The 5,330-nt window shown below is 50.8% G+C and overlaps 2 non-coding genes across 2 annotated transcripts in view; both read right to left on the bottom strand.

Annotated features, from left to right (window-relative positions):
- The window catches only part of LOC134218687 (large subunit ribosomal RNA), a 4,375-nt gene extending 3,125 nt beyond the window's left edge, over positions 1 to 1,250 (bottom strand). The window contains exon 1 of the ribosomal RNA XR_009981447.1: positions 1 to 1,250. This exon is cut by the window's left edge and continues 3,125 nt beyond it. This is a non-coding gene — a ribosomal RNA (large subunit ribosomal RNA).
- Positions 1,251 to 1,521: 271 nt separating this feature from the next.
- LOC134218622 (5.8S ribosomal RNA) lies at positions 1,522 to 1,673 on the bottom strand. The gene has a single exon (XR_009981402.1). It is a non-coding gene; the product is annotated as a 5.8S ribosomal RNA (ribosomal RNA).
- Positions 1,674 to 5,330: the final 3,657 nt, after the last annotated feature.

Here is a 5,330-nt window from a genome sequence, read left to right as displayed (position 1 = left end):
TTCGCTTTACCAGATAAGAATAGGCTCCGAAACGTTGCGTGCTCCAGCTATCCTGAGGGAAACTTCGGAGGAACCAGCTACTAGATGGTTCGATTGGTCTTTCGCCCTATGCCCAATTCTGACAATCGATTTGCACGTCAGAACTGCTTCGGTCCTCCATCAGGGTTTCCCCTGACTTCAACCTGATCAGGCATAGTTCACCATCTTTCGGGTCACATCCTGCGCACTCGCGGTATGTTGTGGCACGGTGCCGGCGGTGTGGCGCGATGAACGCAACCCCGGCTCCGCATGCCGGCTACAACACCCGGGGATGGAGGGACGAGCAGAGAGCCGCGCCCGTAATCCCGCAGAACAAGGCAAGTTATGTTTTCTGCGCCTTTGGTGCTCAAGGAGACACGACCATTGGCTCGCGCGCAAGATAGACTTCTTGGTCCGTGTTTCAAGACGGGTCCCGGAGGTACCTCGATTCTTTCACTGCCGATCGACGGTCCGCGGTGCCGGTGTAAAGGCACCGCGTCGTACTCGTGGGAATCCATCACGCGCCCGACTGCACACCACGTGCAGTAAGCCCCACCTCGCGGCACAGGCCTTCGGAACTGAGCGTCGCTACTGTGGGGCTAACAACCAGGGGAAGCACCAGGGGGCAACTGTCGGGCAACATGCGCGTCTTGGACACGAAAGCTGTTTCGTAATGGATCGCAGTGTCCTCGTGCGCGGAAGAGACAAGTGCCCTACGGGGCTGGCCTTCGCAAGATGGGAAGGCCAGCCCCGCAGGTGAATGTCTCCGCTCGGATAATCGAGTTCAACGGGCTTGAGCCCTAGGCAGTTTCACGTACTTTTTGACTCTCTATTCAGAGTGCTTTTCAACTTTCCCTCACGGTACTTGTTCGCTATCGGTCTCGTGGTGATATTTAGCTTTAGAAGGAGTTTACCTCCCACTTTGTGCTGCACTATCAAGCAACACGACTCCATGGAGCGTCCTTCTACCGTCGGTGCGCCGCTCTACGGGCCTATCACCCTCTCTGGGAGTAAAAGCCACATTCTAGTTGAACTTGAACCAGCGACCGGTTACGGCAGATAACGAACGCTCCAGTACACGGAACCGGGTGGACGCGCAACAGTGCGTCACCCCTGCGTGCTGAGCTCTTCCCGTTTCGCTCGCAGCTACTCAGGGAATCCTGGTTAGTTTCTTTTCCTCCCCTTATTAATATGCTTAAATTTAGGGGGTAGTCACACATTATTTGAGGCCTACATAGGAGGATCCTACATCTGGGATGATGGAATACAACAACAACGACACACACACACACACAGGGCCATGATGATGGTGGTGATGTGGTCGTATGATATGGGATGTATTCATCAACCGCGGCGGCCCGGCGAACACTGGGCGCCGCGTCTGACTATCTTGAACGTTTTACTGTTTTACTACCAAACCGGGGGTGGTGGTTGTGGTGGTGGCGGTTAGGAAAACGTCACTACGCGTACACGCGGGGCGTGCACAGTTGAATGGATAAATATAGGCACTCAAAAATGTGTACATCGTACCATAGTACGATGTGCCATATGCGTTCAACGTGTCGGTGTTCATGTGTCCTGCAGTTCACATTCAGACGCGCATTTAGCTGCGGTCTTCATCGATCCACGAGCCGAGTGATCCCCTGCCTAGGGTTTGTTTGTTCTCTTGTTTCTTTTGCAATAGTAGTAGTACACACACATACGCACACACACACACCAGGACGGACGGTGTGTGGGAGAACCCGCTGCCGTTGCCGTTGACGATCCGGTTCCGTATGTCGCATGGACCGACATGGACGAGATGGGCGCAGCGGCAGCAGCAGCAGCAGCAGCAGCAGCAGCAGCAACGGAAGGCTAGTACACACAGCACAGAACAGGGTAACGCCTTGGTGCGTCTGACGCTTCGCACGTCCTCACCCAGTGTCGAAAGTTTTTCGGCACCTCGCATGGTCTTAAGAACGTCGGCGTACCTCTCTTTGTCGGTCTTGACCAACAAGGCTTCGCCTCTGTCCCTAAGTTTCCTTGCGGGGTGAGGACCCTCTCCCCTCCTCTTAGATCTGCTAACGAGCTGCCAGGGATTTTCGGTCCGCTGAGCAGTCGTCGCAGGTTGGCTACCATCACCCTTGGGTTTAGTAGCCTGGGCCGCACCGTTGCCCTTCCCTCGTGGTTTCGCCTGATTGGGTGCCCTCTCTCGACGATCGGGCGCCCTATCGGACTCGACCGTACCGCTGTCCGTAACAGTAAGGCGCCGCTTAACGTTACCGGACCGACCCTCTGACTGCTGCCGGGCGCGTTTGGAGCCCTCGCCGACACTCGGGGTGGTACCAATCACCTCTTGCGTCGGAGCCTTCCCTCCAAGGAAGGAGAAGGGTCCTGCCCCCTTCTCGCTTCCAACCTCCCTCCTAGTGAGCGTGCCGTGTTCGCGTTTTACCGCTTGAACCGACTGTCGAAGTACCAGAAGTTTCTGTTTCAGATCCTTGCTGATATTATTTCGACCGCTCGTGAACTCGATGATCTCATCGAGCTGCTTGGCGACTAACCGGATACCGGTTAGAGGCTCGCCTGGTGTGTTGACTACCTGAGCATCGCTCTGGCTGTCAACCCCTCCCGCTGGGGTAGTGCTGGTCCCGTGCAAACCAGCTACTGCCTCAACACCGTTCTCCTCCCTAGTGAGAGGAGACCTCGCTAGACCCCTACTTGCGAAGGGGTCTCCCGTTGCGCCTACGGCGCCCCTACCTCTTGAAACTGGAGTAGACATAGCTCATGGGTCCCCCTTGCAGCTGCCATCGAATCCTACTGAAGTAGTCGCCTCTATGATCTCATGGTTGTCTATGCTTGCAAGCAAGCAGGGAGGCCATGCGTGGGTTGACACTTTCGTGTTCAGAGCCAGATCGGCGTTAGTCAGGGAGTTCATCTGAGCCTACTTCCGTCTGGTCACCAACCAGACAGCAGAATTGGACAGCGTGCCGCAAGGCCCGCCACGGTTTTATGGGACGGAAGGCAGCCTTGCCATTAGCCCACCCGCCGTTTCGAGTCGGTTTCACCCGGCTCTACTAAGGGAGTAGAATGACTCGGCTGTCAGCCCTCGCAATACACAATATAACAATATACAAAACACACAACCTTTAACACGCCTGCCATAACCGTAATTGAGACTTAAATGGCAGCCTAAGTCTCAATGCGCTACCGCGCTCCCTCGTTTGTAGTCCATTTAGCCGCCTAGCCCTTCAACTGCCGTTGATACGCTATCGTTTCCAGCGAGCACCGCGCGGAGGCGAACTACGCTGCCCGCCAACGTGGGGTGCTTATGTGTACCCAACAGTACACGCGCGGCTGTTTCTAACCGCCACCGAGTGAGTAAGACGATCAACGAGATCGAGCAGTGGTTCCCCAATATAAACCAGCTTTTCCATCCAGCCGTGGGTGAGGTGTGATTTTTCCACCCATACGGCTCATTACCACCCACCAAGCTCCAGTGCAGTGTAAAGTGCTCGCTCACCAACGTTTCGGTCGCCGTCAGAAGTGTTCATTCGAACAACACGCATACGCACCCGGACACTCGAGGAAATTTGCTCGACCGGAAGGCACTGTCGGTGCAGTTCACGCGTTCATTGGCGCACCGTTCAATCAGCACGAGTACCTGGGAGCTCGAAATCGCTACGCGCATTTCGTAAAGGAGATAGCTTCTCACTGCTCGACCACGTGATGGTAATATCGATTTGATCGCTGGACTTTACGCGTACGCCAACGAGTTCATCCACACCACATCGACGCGTCGTGGGAGCTTCCCACCAAGAGCCAGGTTTAGGGTAGAAGTAAGGTAGGATAGACAGTAAGACCGCCCTTCCCTCCAATGTAAAACCCTAAAACGAAATGCACGATTAATATAAATCTGTCTGAGTTTGCCATTTCTATATTCTTTGTTCAAATGGTATTTTTAGTAATTTTTTTCTCAATAGCTTGATCGGTTTGATGAACATTATTTTCCACTTGGTCCAAAGGGTTCCCAATTTATTTGCTTCGGGTTTGGGTAGTTGAAGTGAACGAGAGTGTTTGAACCACTTAACTCGCCTAAAGATAAGGGTCTCAGCCGGACTCCAACGTACGTCAGCAGCCTCCCTGGTACTGGGAGTGGCGCTTAAGCTGCTGAACGGTTGTAAGGACATACTTCTTCGTTACACAATGACTACTACAAATCTGGTCGGTGTCATCGAGCCCTATGTTTTGGGTAATTCTTTTACTGAGTATACGGAGCGTTTCGAAGAGTTTTTCGAATTTAATCAAATAGATGACAATAGAAAACGTTCTACCTTCTGTACGCTTAGTGGCCCTGCTATATATTCTGAGATTAAATTGTTATTCCCCGGAAAGAAAATTAAAGAACTGACATATGCAGAGATTATTCAGAAATTGAAGGCACGATATGACAAAATTGATTCCGATGTTATCCAATGTTTTAATGTTTCAGAGAGCAGGTGAAACAACCGAAAGCCTTCTTGACCTTAAGTTGCAAGCTTCTCTTTGTGACTTCGGTACTTATAAAAGCAAAGCAATTAGGGATAGGATTTTGGTAGGAGTCTATGACAAAAACTTGCAAAAACAATTGCTGAAAGAAAAAAGCTGACATTAGCAGATGCGGAGAGGATAATAACCAATTATGTACTCGCGAATACACGCGCGGCTGCGATAAACGTTGATGATCATCAGATCAACTCGGTGAAACAACGTCTAGGGCGTAGAGCAAATTACGATAGGAACAAATACAACAACAACTATTACAACCAAAGAAGCCGTAGTCGTAGTAGAAGTACCAGTTATCAAAGAAGGGTGACCTTCAATGATGACAACAAAACCAATAGAATTAACAAATACGCTGAGTTCTACTGTAACAATTGTGGACAGAAAAGGCATATCAAACGTCAATGCTACAAAAGAGAAAATATCAATTCAAAGACCAGTAAAATTCAAAGTGTTGTGGTGCCTTCAAGCAGCACTGCATCAAACTTGAGCAAAGCTATGAATCGTTTAAGCATGGAACTGAGTGAGGATTCTGGTGATGATTCATCAGGTGAATATGTGTGCATGAATGTGTTGTCCATTAGTAAAGTAAGTGAGCCTTGTATGATTGATGTGACTATTGAGGGCAAATTAATGCAAATGGAGATTGATTGTGGATCTGCGGTCTCGGTTATGGGCATTCAATCTTTTTTGGAACTACTCAATTTACCATTACGCAAGAGTAACAGAAGATTAGTCGTTGTCGATGGAGGAAAACTTAAAATTTGTGGAGAAACCGAAGTAACCGTATGCAT

The sequence above is a fragment of the Armigeres subalbatus genome, chromosome 2 (genome assembly GCF_024139115.2).
Source record: "Armigeres subalbatus isolate Guangzhou_Male chromosome 2, GZ_Asu_2, whole genome shotgun sequence".
In the NCBI taxonomy this organism is placed as follows: domain Eukaryota; kingdom Metazoa; phylum Arthropoda; class Insecta; order Diptera; family Culicidae; genus Armigeres; species Armigeres subalbatus.
The sequence above is the reverse complement of the archived record's forward strand: the minus strand, read 5'-3'. Positions and strand labels throughout refer to the sequence as shown.